The sequence below is a fragment of the Nyctereutes procyonoides genome, unplaced genomic scaffold (assembly GCF_905146905.1).
Source record: "Nyctereutes procyonoides isolate TBG_1078 unplaced genomic scaffold, NYPRO_anot_genome, whole genome shotgun sequence".
Lineage (NCBI taxonomy): Eukaryota > Metazoa > Chordata > Mammalia > Carnivora > Canidae > Nyctereutes > Nyctereutes procyonoides.
Window position 1 is genome coordinate 16,810,835 of NW_026575042.1, and position 23,004 is coordinate 16,833,838.

Genomic DNA, 23,004 nt, shown 5'->3' on the forward strand with positions numbered 1-23,004 from the left:
GCTCAGTTAACCTCAATCAACCCAAAGAATTATGAGAAATCATAAAACTTATTTTTAAGCCACTAAATTTTGGAGTTCTTTATCATACAGTAATAGATAACAGGGTTATTTTTTAGTTCTTTCTTTCTTTCTTTCTTTCTTTCTTTCTTTCTTTCTTTCTTTTTTTCTTTGAAAAAGAAAACGGCAGCCTGCTTTTATTGATGCACGCATCGATGCACACATGTGATTGGAAGGGGCGGCGACGGTAACACGACACTCATGGTTAACGCAAGGGAAACATGAGGGCCGGAGATGGCTTTGCAGGGACGGGACGCCTTCATAAGTCAGGAAACGGAACGCCAGCTGGCTGCCCTCTCATTTCAGGTTCTTCACAAACTCCTCTCCCTTCTTGATGGAGGCCTTCAGCCCGGGGATGGCTTCTGCTATCATCTCTCCAAAAGGGGACACCTTGCCAATGCCTAGATTCTTCTCGATGCCCTTTTCCCCCTGCAGTAACGATGTGGAGAAACAGGCACAGCCTGCTTCCTGGGGTTTAACAAGGAACATTCGACAACTGCTTCCTTCCTGTTCATTGCATCCACAAGGGAGGAGCCAAGCCGGGCTGCAGCGCACACGTGGACAGGGGTGCAGAGCCTGCCCGGCTCTGGCCTTCACCACCTCAGGCCGGCCTCCTGGACCCGCCCGGAGACGGCTGCCAGCGGGTCCTGGGGAAGGTCCGCCTTGGGGGTGCACTGGGAGATCGGGCGGTGATGGTCTTCCCGGCAAGGCCCCCGATGACAGGGTTGACTCGCGCGGGATCCACACCCTTCAGTTCTGCAGTGAAAGTGGTGGCCCGAGGGAAGGAAGGAGTTGTCGAATGTTCCTTTGTTAAATCCCAGGAAGCCGACTGTGCCTATTTCTCCATACCGTTGCTGCTGGGGGAAAAGGGCATCGAGAAGAATCTAGGCATTGGCAAGGTGCCCCCTTTTGGAGAGAAGATGATAGCAGAAGCCATGCCCGGGCTGAAGGCCTCCATCAAGAAGGGAGAGGAGTTTGTGAAGAACCTGAAATGAGAGGGCAGCCAGCTGGCGTTCCGTTTCCTGACTTATGAAGGCGTCCCGTCCCTGCAAAGCCATCTCCTGCCCTCACGTTTCCCTTGCGTTAACCACGAGTGTCGTGTTACCGTCACTGCCCCTTCCAATCGCAGGTCCGTCGATGTGTGTGCATCAATAAAAGCAGGCTGCCGTTTTCTTTAAAAAGAAGAAAGAAGAAGAAGAAAGAAGAAGAAGAAGAAGAAGAAGAAGAAGAAGAAGAAGAAGAAGAAGAAGAAGAAGAAAAAGAAAGAAAGAAAGAAAGAAAGAAAGAAAGAAAGAAAGAAAGAAAGAAAGAGGAGGCCCTGACGATGCCCAAGGTCGTCACCCCAGATTCTATTGGGGTCGTAAGCTCCGTGTTTCTTGAAAACGTCCGTTGCATTTGGGATGGTGGAGTTGACCGGATTTGAAATGACGCAGATCATGGCCTCGGGGCCGTGCTGGGCGCAGGCAGCGGCCAGGGGGGCCCCAGTTGAGGCACTGGTGTTGACCAGGTCATCCCGTGTCCTGCCTGGTTTTCTCGGGACTCCTGCGGGAACTCCCGCCACGTCGCAGCATCGAGGCAACCCGGCAGCTGCTCAGGTCCCAGGGGGCCTCTCACGGTGGCTCTGGTCGGGATGTGGCCGGACCTGCAGCCCCTCCGGGCGTTTGAGCAATACGTAGAGGGCCAGGCGGCTCACTAAGGGCTGGTCTGGGGGAGAAGCACAAGGGCTGCCCAGTTCCTCCCGAAGCCCCACGCACGGCGGCGACCTGAGCCTCGCTCTGGCCAAGGTGCTGAAGCTGCGGCGGGGTGCGCGGGGCGGGGTGCGCGGGGCGGGGTGCGCGGGGCGGGGAGCCAACAGCCCGCGCAGGAGCCCTGGCTGGCAGGTGACACCAGCGACCTCCGCACTGCACAGGGCCTCCCCTTTAGTTCCCTTTCTTAACTCCCACCTACACCCATCATTTATTTGACTTACAGAAAATAAATCCAGTCACTGAAAAAGGAATAATTGACAATAACAGAGCTCTGTATATAGAGTCCGGTAACTTCATTACAAAGCACTGCTTTAAAAAAAAAAAAAAATTCACCAGTGCCAGCAGTAGCCAAAAATGGAGACCTCTCAAAAGCTCATTAACAATAGAATGGATAATAGGGGGAGCCTGGGTGGCTCAGTCGGTTGAGTGTCTGCCTTTGGCTCAGGTCATCGTCTCAGGATCCTGGGATCAAGCCCTCCATTGGGTTCCCTGCTAATTGAGGAGTCTGCTTCTCCCTCTCCTTCTCCCTCTGCTCCTTCCCTCCACTAGTGCATGCTCACTCTCTTCTCTCTCTCTCAATAAATAAAAAAATTATTTAAAATAATTTTAAAACCCCAATAGAGTGGATAATAAATGGTGGTATATTTGAATAATGGTATAATTGAATAATACAGCAGTGAAGACTGACGACATAAACATGAGTGAATTTCACAAAGATACTTTGAGTGCATGAAGCCAAACAGAGAAGAGTATATAGGATATTATTTAACTCATCTGAGTACAAAAACCACGCAATTCTAGGCTACCTAAAAGAAGTTATAACTTACCTCTTTAGAGGAAGTAGGGCTTAGAAGGAAGTCTGGGGTAGCTTTCAGGATGATAGCAAATTCTGCTTCTTGATCTTGGCACTGGCTGCACAAATGTGTTCAGTTTGTGAAAATTCATTAACCCTAGACTTTTGATATATATTTTTACATTAATAAAAGGTTTTAAAATATTAGTCAGAAGATTTCTAAAAAATCCACAGAAACAGCTTATAAATACTGGAAAAGCTTTGTAAGTTTGTTATATTTCAGGTATCAAAATTCTGTTTCTAAATATTGTGTGTATTTTTTATTGTTTGTTCATTTTTTAGTGATCTCTATACCCTACATGGGGCTCGAATTCACAACCACGAGATCAAGCAGTCACATGTTCTCCCAATTGAGCCAGCCAGATCCCCCCTAATGTGATTTTATGATAACATCTCAGCTGTCATGTGGAGGAGCTTTTTTGATGTTCCATATCCCTAAAAGTTGAGGCACACATAGCATTTGTTAGGAGATAAACATTTTTTTCATTTTTTACATTTTTAAAAATGACCTTCCATTCCAAATGAGAAACCTACTTGAAACAATAAAGCCTGGAAAAAGAAAAAAAAAAGTCTCTCTTCCTTTGGACAGCATAGTCTAGATACTCCCTCAGTACAGAAACTTCACTGGCTCCCAATACATTGTCATCTGAATTCAGACCCCAAGGTGAGCTCAAGGGAACCACAGAAATAAGAGATACATAGAGACTCCTTACACACTCCCAGGGAGGAACTGGTAGACATGCATAATTCACCCCAGTATTTATCGCCTTGAATGTGTTAAGAATGCTGCAAGCACTAAGCATACAATGATGGGCCAGACAGACACCATTCCCTGCCCACATGGAATATTTATTTTTTGTTTTACTCATCCATTCAATTAATATGTCCATTTTGACAAAGATGGTTGTACAACAATATCCATGTCCTCTTCTTTTGGCACACAGCTAGACCACATTTTTTCTGCCTCCCTTACACTTGGATTTGACCTTGTGACTGAATTTGGTTGAAGCAGAATGTGGAATAGAAGTAGAATGTGTGCCAATTCCAGGCTTGAGCAGAAACACACACCCTTCTGTGAGCACTCTCCCACATGCTCTTTCCTCCTTCTCACTAACTAGGATGGAGATGGCCCCTAGAAAAACCCTAGAAGTTACACGGAATTGTCAGTTACAAAGATTTTGCCACACTGGGTCCCTGATTGACTGCTTGGAAAAAAACATCAGTGGAGTGTTCCATGAATGAGAAATAAACTTCTATTGGGGCATTCTTTATTATAACACTTACCATTAAAAAATAATATATCAGTGTTTCCATTTGATCCAAAAGTCATATCATCTTTTATCTACCGAAAGGACTTGCAATTGGGGAGGTGTTCTGCATATAGAAGAGAATCAGTTTTCAATTAATGAAACCAATATGCAGAAAAGGAGGTTACTTGGTATGTTGATTTGGATTCCCCAGAATCTGACTCTGAGACACAAGATTCAAGTGCAAGTAGCCCATCTGGGAACGGACATTGAGAAACCCCAGTAAGACAGTAGGAAAGTGAGATGGAAAGGAATGCAGTCAATAAATGGTGCATGGCCAATACTACAACGTCCACTGTGGGACGCTAGATTTCATTCCCGATAGGGAATCCTGGGACACAAAAGCAAACCCTGGTTTTATCCCAACTGGAGGGCAAAGGATCTGGAATAGGTACCCACCAAGTTCTCATCGGACATCAATTGAGAGACTTAACTCTGAAACTTCCAGCCTATCCTTTGCACCAGCAACCATGCTCACATGGCTAGGGTGGGGGGAGATTAAAGCTCAAAGGCAAAAGTACATATTTGCAGTAAACAGCCTCATAAGTGTAGAGAGCAGAGATGAACTCCAAGGAATACAGCAAGGCACTGATATTTGACCTTGGAGAACCCCAAACAAGGAGCCATAGTCTAAGAATCCTGTTGGAACAAGATCAATAGATTGTTCATTAACGGGTCCATAGTAGGAACCAATTCTTGATTCTCTGCCAGATCAATCACATCTTGTCTCTAGTTTTTCTCTGGTCTAGACAAATCATCCTACATTCTACCCCAAGAATACCTTTGCCTGGTGCCTTTTTAAGTCTCATAAATTTCCTGCCCAGACTTCCTTGCTAATTCAAGTCTTAGTTTCCCTTGTAGGCTCACTTCCAAATGTGCTTTCTCAGAGACCCTTTCCCTGGCTCCTCAAGTCCTCAGAAAACATTTTCTTTGCATCCTGCAAACTCATAGTCCCTAATCGGAGCACTTCTCATTATATACACCATTATATACACTACCCTCTGCTATCTCTACGTCTGCTATCTCTACCACAATACTTGAGCTGGTTCCTTAACTCGTGTGAAGCTGCTTAACTCTGCAGAGCTGTACGTATCTGATCTCCCAGTGACTTTGCAAATGGTAAGGACCATTTGCTATACTTTTCCATATTCACACTTAGCACTGTGTACAGCCATAAGTAGATAATTGGTAAATCATTACAGAAGAAATAAAGAAACAGGGGCAAGGGGTTGTAAAAAGAGGAGGGGAGAAAAGAAGATGGAATTGGAGGAGGGAAGGAGAGGAGCAAAAGTGGAATGTGCTTCTAGGATGAATATTTTCTGCAGATAGCAGACAAATAATTGAATAAAAAGCTTTGATTCATTTACATATATACACATCACCATATATTTAGTTATGCTAGAGCACAATTCTCAAGTTATTTTACATGAAATATTTCTGAATTTTCGTTTTTACTTTTCTTATTAGATACTATTATGAAATTCCATAATATTCAGCTTTTGAATAACCTCACTTTTTTGAACATGATACGTTCATACTATTAATTCAATAGGTAGATAGACAGATTTATCTATTTCTTTTTATAAGTATTTATATATCTACGTAACCAGATATGGACTCTAATATGTTGTTTGATGAATAACATTGAAGATGAAAGATTCCACACAGAAAAATGGAAGTACATAAGTACATGCACTACTTGTATATAGCATATGGGTCATAAATTAACACAGTTGATACAAAGGTAAAAAATATGTTGTGTCTCAAAAACAGAAAATCTCTACCTTCGATGAGATGCTCAAGGATTTAACTTATTGACACAGTACAATTTAAAAACAAAAAACAAAAAGCAAAAACAGGGCACCTGGCTGACGACTCTTGATCCTTGATCTTGGGGTCATGAGTTCAAGCTCCATGTTGAGTTTAGAGATTACACTAAAACAAAACAAAACAAAACAAAACAAACCACCCCAGAATACACTTAAAGAATATACATAGTATCTAGAACTATCTTGCTGGAGACTACCTAAAATGTCAGATGTCAGATACAATTAAGGATATAATATATCTTAACTTTCTGGAAACAAAAGCATGCATTACAGTGTGTAAACATATCACTTGATGAGAGTCTACAGTTTAAGAAATGCATCATGTATAAAAGGGTGGGGCCAGTGAGTTATCTCCATGAGTCCTTTAAAATAGAGCATTGAGGGGCACCTGGGTGGCTTACTCAGTTAAGTGTTGGACTCTTGGTTTTGGCTCAGGTCATGATCTCAGGGTGGTGGGATCGAGCCCCATATCAGGCTCCATGGTGAGTGTGGAGTCTGCTTAGGATGCTCTCTACCTCTACCCCTTTCCCCAACATGCTTTCTCTTTCTCAAATAAATAAATCTATAAATCTATAAATAAATAAATAAATAAATAAATAAATAAATAAATAAATAAATAAGAGAAAAAAGCTGGCTACTTTCTACATAAGTTATTATATTCCTTTGGTTGCAAATAATAGAAACTGTATGAGCTTGAGTGAAAAAAGGAATTTATTACTAAAACCACAGATGACAATCCTTACTCTTAAAGTCAGGGAAGAGGATTTTTGAGCAGGGCTTCTCAATAGGTGGTCCACAGCCTGGTGTCAGTCCAGAAACTATGAGTTACACATATGCAGCAAGGGAAATATAGAGAGTAAGCCTAAGTATTCAGAAACTTTTATGACTTGACATTGCCACAACATCTATGCACTTGACTGAATTTTACAAAATTATTGGTCCACAATATTACATATTATTTCTAAAATCATTATAAATATTAAAGAAACAGACCTTCCCCAAATATAGTTTGAGATGCATTGTTCTACACGACACTGTCTGGTGCTTCTCTGCCATACATCTCCCCATGGGGCAAGGAGTCTGTGGGCCAGGGGATGTTGATTCAAAGCTTTTAAGGTCATGCTGCAAGTGCCAGGACTCCAGAGATCTCTGTCCAAATGCACACGATGAAAGACAAACATAAAAAAGCTACTCCAAGCTGGCTCAAAAATAGGATTAGGTCTTTACACTGAGTTACCTATCTGGACCATGCTTCCTCCTCTGTCTCCACCTCATACTTTGAAAATAATATAGAATATATTAGAATGAAGGGTGCCTGGGTGGCTCAGTCGGTTGAGTGGCCAACTCTTGATTTTCGGCTCTGGTCATGGTTTCAGGGACTTGAAATGGAGCTCTATGTCAAGCTCCTGCTGAGTGCAGAATCTGCTCAGGATTCTCTCTCCCTTTCCTTCTGCTCCTCTCCCCATTCACATGCACACACACACACACACACACACACTCTCTCTCTCTCTCTTTGTAAAATAAATAAATATTTTTAATAATAAATAAAAATAAAAAATAAGCATTGAATATGGGAAGCAAAAAAAGAATGATAATCAGAAAAAGAAAGGAGGGATAATGAGAAGCTTTGAAGATGTGGAAGCAGAATTGATGTCACCATGAGAAAAGCAAAGGGTCTTTTCCCACCCACCCAAAGTTGGTCAAACAATGAAACAGAGACCCTTCCACAAAGAGTCATTTTCTGATATTGCGGTGGTTCCAGTTCGGCTCTTGCCTGCTTGAGGGAATGTTCGGTGCCCACCAGGTCTGCTTTCAAGTTCCTGAAGGTCACAACTGTGTATGCAGCCACTGGTGTCCATGACTCCCTGTCCTCCCCCAGGTTGCAGCCAGTTTAGAGCCTCCTTAACAATACTCTGTCTCTAGCTGCTCTTTTCTACCTGTAGATCTGGACTCACCCAGCCCTGAGCTATAGAAGTGATGCAATGTAACTGCCAATAAACCCAAACACACCTAAGTGCACAAAGTACTCACTTTCTTGACCCCAATTGGAGGAAGCCAAGAAGTGAGAATCTGAGCCCTTGCAGTCCAGTACCTCCTCATGGGATTGGAGAAAGAAAACATCTTTTGGTTTACTTATTTATTTTTTTGTATAGTAGTTCTGCCAAATTCAATCATTCTGATGACCCTGGTACCACCTTATCTCCAAAGAGAATCTTGCCCCATCTCCCTGGCTAGCCTGTCAATTGATTCTTTTATTGTTTATTCAGTGAATCCTGCAAACGTCTCCCATACTGGATTTAAGGAGAAAGAAAACACAGTCATTACTGTAGTTCTAAGCAGCTGGAGGAGGGATTCGGGCCTGGGTGCATGCTCACCATGTGAAAGAGAAGCTGGAACACTTCTTCCATCATGTGGAAAAGATAAACTGGCAAGTCACTTTAAGGGCGGTGGGGACTGCCATGAGCAAGATGCTAATCCAAAAAGCTCCATAAGTCACGGTTCCTTAAGGCAACAGACCTGAAGTCATTCAAAAGAAACCAAAGCAACATGGATCAAACGCCTGGCGTGCTACCGGCTGAAGCAGTCACCAAGAGAAGACTACATGGCTGAAGTAGAAGTCCTAGGTTGGCTGGAGCAGAAAGAGGTAAGGCACCCTGAACAGTGGGCTGTTCCAGAGCTTCATAGACTGGACAAGAAATAAGAGATAGGCAGTTGCCCTCATCACAGAATTGACTTTTCCACCAGCTGCATTTTATGCTCATCTCCCGAGGTGAACTTTTGCTAAGTCATGCTTTTCTGTTCAAAACAGGTCAAGAGAAGGGCTTCTGCAGGAACAGCAGTGGGGACTGATCAACATTCCCTGAGTGGAGAAAAATATCTGGCAGGGTCACAAACAATGAAAAAGGGAAAATGTTCTAAGAGACAGTGAGAGAGGTAAAAGTTCAATGATATCCTTTGAGTAGGTTTATGATGCAAAGAACAGACAGCAAGCAAGAGCTATAGTCTGCTGAGTGGGTTTTGTGTGGAGGGTGAAGGCTCCACAGGAAAGAATGATGAGCATCACCCCATGCGGAGGGCTGTGTGCCACCGTACAAGGAGAAAAGAAAAGGATAATAAGGAGAAGGGCAGAAATTCAGTTCTGCAATCTTGGGAAACCTGGAGGAAAAAAGCATTCAAAAGGCATTATTACCATTCTAAGAGGGCTAAGCACAATCAGATCCTTTCTGACTTATGGCCAAGAGGGGAATCATCTTCATATGTCCTTCCTTCACCAGAAGTCCTTGTTCTTTGAAAACATATACACACTTCCCTGGTGCCCTCCCTTACTTCCTCCACTGTTCCTTCTCAGCCCACCCATGGCCTCCATCCAGGTCCCTGCAATAACAGAAGGAAGAAGAGACTTCAGGAGACAGCCCAGCTCTTTGATCTTCCAGAGACAGCACTGAGCTCCACCCTGCTGGGTGCCCAGCACCTCTTCCTGCTCATTCAGAAAGCTCCATTGATCTTTAACTACTCCTTCCCTGTGAGAAAAATAGAGTGAATGTCCTGCCATCACTTCCTAGATGTCAAAGCCAAAGCCCTGAGAAATTAAGCAATTTGATGTAAACATAATACATCAGTGACTCTCAAGAAATGCTGAACAGCCGACATTTCAAATCCCAATGTATTACCCTCCTACAGAACCATCTTTCCATAAAGAAGGGTTCAATGTCTCAGAGGAAAAAAAAAAAAAACCAACCCTGCTAATGCATACAGGATGGTGGAGGGAAGTAAGGACTTTAACGCTAACTTGAAAGGAGGAAATCATAAATACACTATCTCAAAGGGGAAGAAATAATGGCAAAAATGACCTGTTTGGAAAAAGAAAGGACTGGCATATGGGATTTTTCTAACAAAATAAAATATTCGGTGTCTTGATTAGATAAGATTTTGAAAGCATCGAAGTATGCATAGCACTCTGGGGCAGGGGGAAATAAATTAGGAGATAGGGAGGCTCTAAGTGTTTATCTAAGTTTACTCAGTGCACAATTACTACCCGGAAATATCTGTATTTATTCCTTGATATTCTCCCTTTTCCAAAAACAATGTAAGGCAACTTGCAAAGAAGTATACAACACATTAAGATAAAATAAAATTAAAACACATGAAAAAAAAATGAAACCAGGGATAAAAGCAGGATGGCAAGGCAGAGAAAGAGGAAAGTTTAAGTATCCTAAATACTGGCCGTGCAAGGGAGCATTAGAGAGTGGCTAAGAGCATTTTGCTGTCAGACAACTAAGTCTATGCTTCTGCCCTACTATTCTTCTGTGACCTTGAACAAGTCCACTTACCAAGTCTCAGTTTCCTCCTCAAGAAAATGGAGATTGAAAAGAGCATTTACTTCATCATTCTGTTATGAGGAATACCTGAGAACATTTTCCCCAAGGCATTTATCACACTGTTTATCAAACAGCGCTTGGAAAAGAAGGCCTTCTCTTGTAACCTCTCCCATTCTAAAAGAAGCCCCTCCACAGGATCTCAGCTTTCTAGCAGCCACCAAGATGATAGGATTTCCAGGAGACACAGCAAATTAAAATAAATCCATTGGTCAGGAACGTATAAAAGTTTTTCCCAAATCTACATCTAGACAAAGAACTTTCTGGGATGCCTGGGTGGCTCAGTGGTTGAGCACTTACTTTCGGCCTAGAGTGTGATCCTGGGATCCTGGGATCAAGTCCCGCATCAGGTTCCGTGCATGGAGCCTGCTTCTCCCTCTGCCTGTCTCTGCCTCTCTGTGTCTCTCATAAATAAATAAATAAAATTTTAAAAAGACAAAGAACTTTCTCCTGTGGACCTCAACAAAGAAACACAATAAATCATTTTTTTTAAAGATTTTATTTATTTATTTATTCATGAAAGACAGAGAGAGAGAGAGGCAGAGACATAGGCAAAGGGAGAAGCAGGCTCCATGCAAGGAGCCTGATGCAGGACTTGATCCCATGACTCCAGGATCATGCCCTAGGCGGAAGGCAAGAGCTCAACTGCTGAGCCACCCCGGCGTCCCAAAACACAATAAATTAAATGATCCTAGAGTAAACACAATAATGAACTTCAGAGGTGGAGTTTTTTAAAATCTCACTCCTTTTTATGGGCTCCAGCTTTATTGCTGAAGCACAGGTAAAACCAGGCAGTCCTTCAGAGGCTCCAATGTATGTGACTCAGCTAGCAGGTTCTCCAGAGGTCATTTTTATACTGGGGACAGATTTTAGAGTTTCAGAAAGATTCCTTTCTTGTTTTGTTCTGTTCTGTTTTGTTTTATTCGGTACTCTAATCTTTTTTTTTTTTTTAAGATTTTATTTATTTATTCATGAGAGAGAGAGAGGCAGAGACACAGGCAGAGGGAGAAGCAGACTCCACATAGGGAGCCCAATGCAAGACTCGATCCCGGGCTCCAGGATCATGCCCTGGGCCAAAGGCAGGTGCTAAACCGCTGAGCCATCCAGGGATCCCCTGTACTCTGATCTATGCTTGGATTTCTGGATATCTCTGAACCCACTATTATCAGATCCAAAATCTCGTGGGAAGAGGACAAAAATACATGTGTTTTTCAGAGTGATAATCCATAGCTTTCATCAGATTCTCAATGGAGTCTGTGACCCCATACACCAAGACCCAATTTCTCAGAGGAATGGATAGAATATATACACTATCAGTAGAGATATTTCATTTAGTCTGGTCAACCTCATCTGGATATAAAAAGCTATGGAATAAAAGCACTTGATAGTTTCAAATGGGAATCCAAAGGCTCACTATACTTAGCAAAACTGAGAAAATGTATTACATAAATAGATAAATAAGCTAATAAAAAGTGGTTAACCAAGGCAGAAAATGGAAAACTTACAAAGTCATAAAAATACAATTTGGCAAATGCTGAGGCCATGTTTACTATAGTGGAGTAGTATTTTAAAAAAATACTTAAGGGGCACCCAGGTGGCTCAGTGGTTGAGCATCTGCCTTTGGCTCAGGTCATGATCCAGGGCTCCTGGGGCTCAGGACCTGATCCTGGATCCCAGGATCAAGTCCCACATTTGGCTCCCTGCATGGAGCCTGCTTCTCCCTCTGCCTATGTCCCTGCCTCTTTCTCTATGTCTCTCATGAATAAATAAATAAAATCTTTTAAAAAATACTTCAGTTGGCTCTTATATGTTACAAATAATTCTAGCGTTGCTAATAAGCTTTCAAAAATTCTGAGGATTCCCAACCAGTAGCAAAGACATGTTGTATTTCTCTTATATATCCTTATGTCCCTTCCCACTTCCTTCAGGTCATAAAGGAATCATTTTCACAATAAAGCCTTTCCTCACCTAAAACAGCTACCTTCCCATCTGACATTTTGTAGCCATCTTAATGTTTTCCTGACACTTTATTATTTTCTAATATCCTTTGTATTTTGTTTCATTTTGTTTATTGTCTCTTTCCCAACTAGGGTAAATTCCATGAAAGCAGAAATTTGTCTATATTGACATTGTCAGTGATGACTAAAAAACTGGTAACAACTTAAATTTCTATCCAAAGAATAGAATAAATGATAGAATGTTTGTAACTGCAAACTATTTGGAAATATTGGAATTATTTCCATATGGGAAAATACTTCACAGCTAAAAAGATTAAATTAGATTGAGATTACTAGCATAAAACACTGTTTAAGAATCAATGTGAAATGGAAAAAAGGTAACTAGGAGAAAAATATAGACAGTACGATGCAACTTAACATTTTTTTATTTTTTTATTTTTTTAATTTTTATTTATTTTATGATAGTCACACACAGAGAGAGAGAGAGAGAGAGAGAGAGAGAGAGAGAGAGAGAGAGGCAGAGGGAGAAGCAGGCTCCATGCACCGGGAGCCGGATGTGGGATTCGATCCGGAGTCTCCAGATCGCGCCCTGGGCCAAAGGCAGGCGCCAAACCGCTGCGCCACCCAGGGATCCCAACATTTTTTTAAAGATTGATTGATTTGAGAGAGAAAGTGAGAGAGCAAAAGCAAAGGGAGGGGCAGAGGGAGAGAGAGAAGCAGGCTCCCCACTGAGCAGAGAGCCCCATGTGGGGCTTGATCCCAGCACCCTGGGATCATGACCTGAGCCAAAGGCAGACGTTTAACCAACTGAGCCACCTAGGCTCACCCACAAATTACTTTAAAAACAAAAACACTATAACTCTGTATTTTTCTACAGGTCATATATATGTATATAAATGCACAGAGAAGAAAAAAAAACCTAGAGAAAGAAATTAGAGTCATAACATAACTTCCAAAGTATTTATATCAAGATAGGGGATTTTGATGTGGGATTTCTTTTTTTTTTTTTTTAAGATTTTATTTATTTATTCATGACAGACACAGAGAGAGAGAGAGGCAGAGACACAGGCAGAGGGAGAAGCAGGCTCCATGCAGGGAGCCCCATATGGGACTTGATCCTGGGTCTCCAGGATCACGCCCTGGGCCGAAGTGGGCGCTAAACCACTGAGCCACCTGGGCTGCCCTGATGCAGGATTTCAGTGTGGGGTAAAGAACCTTAGTTTTGTCTGTGCTATTTACCTTATTACAAAGAAGAATTCACTTAAATAATTTAAAATAAACAAATAGTTGCTTTAAATTCCTACAGAATCTATCTATCCATCTAACTACCTATTCATCTATCCTGAGTATGCCCTTATATATACAATTTGATCGCAGAGCTGGTAAGAAGTCTGCACATATCCAAGTTCCCACTTAATTGTTCTAGTTCTCTCATATTTCACTCAACACTTCCTTACTTTGAAATACTTCTATTTATATGCATATCTTACGAGAATGGTGCAGTAAATATTACTTAGCTTCTCAGTGAAATAAACTATTCTCCAGTAAAAAAATAAATTGTGGGTTAACTCAGAAAGTGGTTGAAATCCTGAATGCAACACTGACCATAGCCCACCTCATCCTTTCGTTCCCCCATTGCTGCCCCACCTCAACCACCTGGTTTCCTTCTAGTACACTTGTCAGGAACCCTGCAGGTGGTTTTACCTTCTGCTGCACTGTTGTCACCTAGTTACCTCCTTCTCTTTCTACTCCCTGTGATTCTTCCCTAACCACACAGATCAGTTTTAAATGCCCCTCTTACTGACTTCCATAATACCTTGTAACCTTCATGCCCTTAGCACTTACAACTTGAGAGGGATCAGAACAAATTGTACTGAGCATCTACTGTGTTTCTCGGGCCAGACACTGTATAGCAGGCTGCAGACCCAGTGGTGAATTAAAGACTGCAAGGAGTTCACAGTGCGATATACTTATTTGTTTGTTTCTCTTTAGATCTGCTGTCTCCAAATCATTTTCCTCCTCACATCCAACCCAGTAAATACATTTACATTTATATTCCCAATAATGTGCTAATAGGTTTAAGTTCACTTAAAAATTGAAAAAGCAAAAAAGAAAAGGAAGAAAAAAGTTTTTTGCACTTGGGGAGAGCAAAATAATTCAATACTGTTTTCTTTAAAAAAAAAAAAACTATCTTGGTTTAACCCTTTGTGGTTAGGTCATTTTTCTGCTCATAATTGCCTCCTGGAATTACTGTCTCTGAGTTACCTCAACCACTGCTGTGTGGTTTTTCAGTATTATCAATCTGTATAGCTGATTCCACATATTAAATTCCCTCGGGGCACCTGGCCTGCTCAGTCCGAGAAACAAGCAACTCGTGATCTGAATCGTGAATTCAAGCCCCACCTTGGGTGTAGAGCTTACGGGAAAAAAAACCCAAAAGCTTAAGAAAAAGAAATTCTCTCAACCAACATAACTGTTGCAGTGCCTGTTTTCCTGTTTGGACCCTAAATACTATACCAGGAAATATTTTTATATATGAGTGCATTGAGCATTATCTCTCCTTCACACATTTTGCCTAATACTTCTCCCACTCTTACTTGACAACAGTAAAATTTAAGCCACTGAGGTCATCTCTTCCTGTCTTTTCTATGAAGGAAATGCTCAAGCCAGCCATGCCTATTGAGCAAGCACAACAAGCCAAGAAGTCAGGTGTTGAGGGGACATTTCACACTGAACCAGGACCTTTGTCTTTGATTTCTAAATAGTTTCAACCCTTGAAATCATCAAACTTAGTTTCGGTTTTGTTTTTGAAAGGTAGGCTCAGGTCACCTGGATGGCTCAGTGGTTGAGCATCTGCCTTCGGGGTCAAGTTGTGATCTGGAGTCCTGGGATCAAGTTCCACATCAAGCTTTCTGCATGGAGCCTGCCTCTCCCTCTGCCTATGTCTCTGCCTCTCTGTGTGTCATGAGTAAATAAATCTAAAAATAAAAAATAATAAAAAATAAAAAGTAGGCTCTTCAAGGAGAAAACTTAAATAATGTCATCCTCTCAGAATAAAAACTATTCCCAGGCTGTTCCTTAAATAAAATTCCCACCTACTCCTCAATTTACTGTTTGCACTTACTGCAGGTACCAGCAAAGTAATAGAAATGCAGTTCTGCTTGTCCCTGGACAAGGACAGAAAATAGTTTGAGTTAATAGCAAGGAATTCTAACTCATAGCAGGAACAGCTCAGCCGCAATGTGTGGTGTTCCGACTCCCTTTACTTCGTGGGTACAGCTAACAAGAGGATCCCTTTTCCTCCATCAAGTTTGACATTGACCATCCTTTGCCTGCTTCCCCAAATGCAATCCCTCTTATATAATATGGAAAGTAAGTCTGATTTTTTTTTTTTGAACCAGCATCTGATAGCCTAGCTATTAAAAAGCCATTCACCAGGAAATTGAAGCTAAGGATTCTAACAAGTGGCTTGTTAGCAGAGAATGTCCTGACTGAAGTAAGGAGCAGGCTTGTCACTTTTTACCTCATCCTCTGAGGATAATAAGTAAGGAGGACAAAATGAGTGCAGCCCTCCTGGGTCTCCCCTTAAGAGTTTAAAAGCAAAATATTGATTTTGAGTTACCCTGCTTCAACTCAGCTTTGCTCTCATGATATTTTTATTCCCTTGTAGATTCCTGGGTCCATTTGTTGCAGATTTTAAAAGTAAATCACTGGCGAATCTGTGGTGTGTCCATGTAACATTTCTGCACCTAAAAATATGGTCAATTGACACCTTAAAGGTTTCTGAGCAGCTCTAACTCTAAGTGACATCTCTGGTTGCGTCCCCAGTATGCTCAAAACAGATAAAGTGGATGCATTGATTTTAGTTGTATAAAACCCTTGACAAAATCTCTTTGTGGCCATCTCTGCGGTCTCCTGATGATTTAGAAAGGATTTGCTTATGACACAAATGTGATCCTTTCACTCCTTTCCATTTTGTTTTTCAACTAGGTCCACGGTGAATTTCCTGAAGCTAAAAGACCAGCAGCAGAAAGTGCTTAGGTACCCAGGGCTAGCCATGGAATCTTTACTCATTTGTATTAGGAGGTAGCACTAGAATTGTGACTCAGACTATATCAATATTATTGTCAGGAGAGCCATGAATTGGATCACTTTAGGATTCTTAAATTCTAACAACCGTTTTAAAATGAAACCGTTTTCTTCTGCTGTATACAAAGATTTGTTGACTAAATTTGGACCAGTGAGAGCTGGGGGGAAAGTATACTTAGATGCATTTTAAATGAAATTTGACACTTTTCCTTGGTGGAAGATCCACCCACTCATCTTGAGATGAGATAAAAAGAGTTTACGTTACAAGATAAGTCTACATTCTTTTTTTTTTTTGTAAGTCTACATTCTGACTCTTCATTTAAATTTCTCAGAACTCCCTAACCTTATTAATTGTTTCATATGCACCCAAACAAATGAACTTCATTCTTTCCTGGATTTTTTTTCCCATGCAAATGAGGAGACATTTCTAGCTAACAAAACAGATCTCAGCTTCTCTATCTGAAAAGGGAGGTTCTGGAAATCTCTAAAATGTTTTGATATTAAATCCCAAATGTGGAAGATTGCTCTTGGCTGTGACATAGAGATGCTAGGTAACCTTGATCATTTATTTTCACTCCAGTGTTTTATACCTCTAGATGTCTCTCTAGAAAATGAATGTCACCACATTCCTCTGAAATAAATATTTCTCCACAGGGCTGCTGACAAAGTCATCAAAAAGGTAAAAATTCATTTGTTCAATATCATGTATTGAGATAAGAAAGCAAGGAGCTGTTATAAAGTGATGAATAAGACACGGATCATGGTGATACACAAGCAAAGAAATCAATGATCAAATTTTAAAGATTTGAAGAAAGAGCCAGAAGAGACTCCTAATTCAGCAGTGGGAGAGGGTGGGAATGTCAGAAGAAGCTTCCAAAAGAGGAGACAGTTGAACCAAATACAGCGGGTAGGAGTTTACCAAGTGTAAAGAAGATGTCCTAGCCTCTAGGGCTGCCATAACAAAGAACCACTGACAGGGTGGCTTAGAACAATAGAATTTTATTGTCTCATAATTCTAGAAGCTGCAGTGTGAAATTGAGGTGTCCCTCTGAAGGCATTGGGGGAGACTCTGTCCCAGGCTTGCCTCCTGGCTTCTGGTGATTCCTGGGCTTGTAACAGTATCACTGCAATCCTCACACAATGCTCCTTCTGGTTGTGTGTGTGTGTGTTCAAATGTTCCCTTTTTCCAAGGACATCAATCACACTGGAATAAGGGCCTCTCATACTCAGGTATGATTTCATCTTAATTTAATTGCATCTGCAGTGAATCTATTTCCAAATAAAGCCACATTCTGTAGGTACTGGGCTTAGGATTTAAACACATGAGTAAGGGTGGGGGACACAATTCAACCTAGCATGGGGTTGAATGAGGGGGGTAGGAGGGGGAGGTGGAAAGCCAACAAGGCCAGGCAAATTCCTGTACAGTCACTGTAGGAGGACTCTGGGGTGGGGCTGAAGCATGTGCTGGAAAGAGTGGAAGGAGCCTGGGAGAGTGATAAGCAGTCAGATCACAAGAACCCTGGGAGCCGACCACACACCTTGACTCTTATCCTGAAGATCACATCATGGGAAGCCACTGATCAGAGGCATGGCGTGTGCAGCTTAAAAAAGTTCTCTGACATCACATGGCAGATTAATGGAAAGGGGCAAAATAGAGGCAGGGGAGGGATCCTTTAACAGAAGCAGAGGGCAAAAATAGCAGCTCCTAACTATCTTATGAACCATTTCTTTAGTCTAATTATTTAATTAATAACTGTTTCCTCATTAACACTAATTTCCTAGAAAGCAGTTATGCTCATAATCAGACTCACTGAGGTCCTACCAAATGCCTTGGTATAGTATGGTATGAGGTTATGGGAATATTTATCATAAATTGCGTAGATAGCTGTATCTTAGATATATTATAAATATCTGAGTCAAAATTATGAAGCATATAAATGTGTTGAGAAGGCAGTGCAAAATAAATTAGGCAAAGAAAACAAAATAGATGAGAGAGAAAATAAAAGTCAATACCAGAAGAGTGATGTGTTGCTAAAAGCGAAAATTTTAGGAAAGCCTTCTGAAAGAAGGGGTAATTTGTACAGATCTTTAAAAACAAGGGCAATTTAGACATAATAAGAATGAGCGGAGTTGATGTTTCAATCTCTCATTTTAAGACAAATTATTACTGTTTTCAACTACCAGGAGATTAACTAAGAACTCCTTAACAATGCCAAGATTAGGAGTAAAAAAGTCATAATTGGTACACATTGCAAACTGCTTTAGTTTAAAAAACACAAAATTTTTGTAACTCCACACATGGAAATCTATGCCACGTAAATGCCTTGCTTCCAACATTAGCACTTTAACATTAGGAACTGGCTGGCTATTCTAGGGAGACAATATGAAACCTTCTCCCAGAAAAATATACAGCACTGAATGTCAGCACTCTGGCAAGTAAACCACGGCAATGCCTTTCTGAGCCATCCCAACTTGTTCAGAATCCAGAAAGAAAGTGATTCATTTTTGCCCTTTAGGAAACAGGAGCAATTTTCATATTGTGAAATCTTGGCAATGGTTTCCTCTTCACAATAGGCGAGGGGGAAAAAGCTGCATTAGGTACCATCTGTCAAATAAAATCCTTCAAAACTAGCAGTGACACCAGAATAAAAGAACATGGTGCAAATGTGGACAATTTGTTTTATGCGCATAATCCGGTTAAGAGAAGCTGTCTTCAGATGGTTTATTATCCTTCCTTCATAGTGACATTAAAAAATGTCATACTTGGGGCACTTGGGTAGTTCAGTCAGTTAAGTGGCTGACTCTTGTTTTCAGCTCCCGTCAAGATTTCAGGGTCCTGGGAGGGAGCCCTGCTTGGAGCTCAATGCTCAGCCTTTTTGGGATTGTTTCCCCCTCTGCCCCTCTCCCCACTTGGGCATGCGGATGCTCGCACAACTCTCTCTCCAAAATAAATAAGTAAATCTTTAAAAAAAAAAAAAAAGCATTATATTAAACAAAGAGAACTTACAGCATGTAACTGGACCTCGTCTTTATTTTAGGCCTCCTACTCTCCTGTTAAAATGCATTCAATGTGGAAATGCCCTCTGCCCCAGGATAAAATTCAGGATGAAAACTCAGTCCTGTGATTTTTCTAATAACAGTAAAGAAGAAAGTGGGGGGGGGGGGGCGGGGGAGGAAGGCAGGCAGGCAGGATTACAATCATTTTAAGTTAGAAAACTTGTCTTAGTAGCTAAACCTCTGTAATCTCATATACTAATCATGAATTTTGAACATGATTTTAAGGTAAAACATTCTCCTTTCTTAACTCTGGGGGCTTCTGAAGACAGGAAGCTGGGGGAAGCAGCTTGAACCTGTTCTCATGCTCTTCATCCCACCTCCTGCCTCATCCTCCCCTCTTCCCATCAGGATTGCTGACTCATTCTGGGAATCAGAGCAGCGGGAAGATGATGAAAAGAAGCAGAAACCTTTCACTGGTCTGATCCTGTCATTGTCATATGATGACATGTGTGGCTGCCAATTGATGAAAGTTGATTCTCCTTCACGGGAATTTTCATGTTTTGTTCGGAGACCACCAGAGGGAACATGCACTTTCTATGACACAGGTGAAGCATTTCCTCTCTTTGGCCACTCTCCCCTCTGCTATTTGAAGTGTTCCATCAGTCCACTCCACAGTCTCTCAGTGGCCTCATTACCCCTACAGGTGGCTCTTCCTTTTGGATAGGATTTAAAATGTCTTTCCCTTCTCTTTTCTCTTCTCACACCCTATCCTTGGGAAAGTCTCATTCTCCCTCTAGCACAACAATCTTTAACATCCACCTTCAGACACTTCAGCTGATGGGAAAGAGACTTGTTATAGATGGACCAGGAGGGATGACCCTCTTCATAGTGACGGTCCTGATGATGCTAATACTTACTGACTACTTACTAGTGCCAGATACTTTTAACAACACCTTTCCTGAATGAACTCCCTGAATCTTCACAACAAACCTATAAGGTAGGAATTATTATCTCTAGGAAACTGAAGCACGGAGAAATTGCTGAGTCACCCAGCCAGTAAATGGTGGTGCATGGATAGTTCCTCTTTTCATTGCATTCTGGTCTCATACTTAGGTTTCCTGACTGCCTTTTGCCACCACCCCTCTCTCTTGCACACATCCTGTGCCACTCTCCTGAGAGAACTCCTCTCAAGAAAACAGGATTCCTAGTACCATAGACAAATCCTTAAAAGATATATATACTCATGTCAAACCAAGTGGCACAGTGTCTGTTCCAACTCTTGCTTTAACCAGACCTAAGATGATTCACTCTGGATATTTGGCCAACATCAGGAAGAAAAACACAAGGTAACTCAAGTGGTCACAGGAATAGACTCCAGTGGTCTTGCTTCATTCCCACCTTGACCTTTATTTGCTATACTTTCCTTCCTTAGCTTGTTCTTTGATAGAGAAGAAACTAGCCTTGGCTCTTGCAGCTAGACATCAGGTTGTCATCTTGGTCAAAGGCATCTTGGTTTTTTGGCTTGTTTTTAAAAAATGTTTAGATTTATTTATTCTTGAGAAACACAGAGAGAAAGGCAGAGACATAGGCAGAGGGAGAAGCAGGCTCCATGCAGGGAGCCTGATGTTCGACTTGATCCCAGGTCCCCAAGATCAAGGCCTGAGCCGAAGGCAAACGCTCGACCACTGAGCCACCCAGGTGCCTCAAGGCACCTTGTTAATAGATGAACCAAGTGCTGTTAGACCCCAAGACCACAACCCCTCAGGCCAACTAGGGAACATCAAACATGAAACACTGGAAAACAATCAATTTCCACTTTCTCACACCTGTGACAATTTGGAGAATTCCACAATATAAGTATGTGTGTTTTCAGCCATACATTGGTGCAACATTAGAGCATGTCATCTGCAAAAGCCACTAAGTTGGAGATCATCAGCTATATAGTGAGAACAAATAAAGGTTATTACATTCTATATAAAGAAAAAAACCACAATCCTCCAGTCTGCCTTGTGTGTGTCACTAGCAGATGTGAGGACCTGTGGAATCATATCCAAATTCAACCAATCAGAATTTAGCGACTCCTGAATGCTGAAGATGTCTCCTGCAAATAATTGACTTGTCCCAGCCATCAATTTAAGAAATTATCTGTAGTAGCAGTTAAGAAGGCTTATTTTAAGCAAAACTGATGTATTAAAATAAGTATTACAAAAGATTAATGTTTAATAATTAAGTTGGTAGTAACTAACAAGGTTTTGTTCATCTAAAATATCCAATTTAAATGAATAGCTGATTTTTTTTTAATATTTAACTTATTTATTTGAGAGAGAGAGCAAGCACACAAACTGGCAGAGGGAGAAACAGACTCCTTGCTGAGCAGGGAGTCCAACAGAGGGCTCTATCCCAGCACCCTGGGATCCTGGCCTGAACTGAAGGCAGAAGCTTAACCCACTGAGCCACCCAGGCACCCCAAATAGTTAATTTTTAAAAAGAAATGCAAATGGTAATGAACATGGAAAAAATCCTCAACTTCAGTCCTTAATTTTTAAAATGCAAATCAAGGTAACATACCATTTTTTAACCTATCAGACTGAAATAACACAACTTCTCTCAAAGTTATATATCCTCTCCTGATTTTATATGCATTTTACACAAATATTCATATTTTTTTCATTTAGATTTATTTATTTGAGAAAGAGGGAAAGCACTCAAACATGAGTGTGTGCAGTGGAGGGCAGAGGAACAGAGGGAGAGAGAGAGAGAATCCTAAACTGACTCTGCCCTGAGCGCAGAGACCCACATGGGGCTTGATCTCAAGACCCGGAGATGGCAACCAGAGCTGAAACCAAGAGTTGGACGCTTGACCGACTGCACCACTGAAACGCCCCATAGATATTCACTTTTAAAATGATGAAGTCAGAAACACAGAGAATTTCAAATCCGCAGATATTTCCATTGCATTGACTGGAGAGGAGGTATGGAAGAGAACAGTCCAGAAGAGTCACTGAGGCAAACCTCAAGTTGTGGTAAAAGATACTAACATTTTTGTGGTCCTTGATTCCTTGGGTAAATTTGGTTCCCAAAGGAGTAAATCCATTTACAGCACCACAGTTGATACTTTCAGCAGTATTAGGTTTTATTGTTTTAAAAATATTCCTTAGGCAAGAGGGACTCATGGGTTTGCTTTAGTTGTTTTGACTTGTTTGAATTGCTAGTACTGTACATCTTTGTTTTAAAGATGCAGTCTTCTTTCTTTTTTTTAATTTTTCTTTATTTATGATAGTCACAGAGAGAGAGAGCAGAGACATAGGCAGAGGAGAAGCAGAGGGAGAAGCAGGCTCCACGCACCGGGAACCCGACATGGGATTCGATCCCGGGTCTCCAGGACTGCGCCCTGAGCCAAAGGCAGGCGCCAAACCGCTGTGCCACCCAGGGATCCCTGCAGTCTTCTTTCATGAAAAATTTTGTTCATTATCACTTATCATACTATTCCCTTATTTGACATACAATATTTACAATGAGTATTCCTTACTCCACTGTTACATTTCATTTTGGTTTGATTTTTTTAAATTATGCACCTTTTCTATTTCTTGTAGTCAAATTTGTCTCTCTTTTCCTCAGTAATTATAAAAACATCTTTTCTAAGATTAGAAAATTAAGTATGCTCCAAAAATGTGATATATGAGGGTATTTATTTTTAAAATCTTTCACTCTAAAGTCACCAGGAATTAATTTTGACATGTTATTCAAGGTATAGGTTTAAAAATGAAATTTCCTTGTGATTCCTGGCTGG

The 23,004-nt window shown here is 41.3% G+C and overlaps 1 pseudogene; it reads right to left on the minus strand.

Annotated features, from left to right (window-relative positions):
• Window positions 1-354: 354 nt before the first annotated feature.
• LOC129507321 (malate dehydrogenase, mitochondrial-like) overlaps window positions 355-23,004 on the minus strand; it is a 41,743-nt pseudogene continuing 19,093 nt past the window's right edge.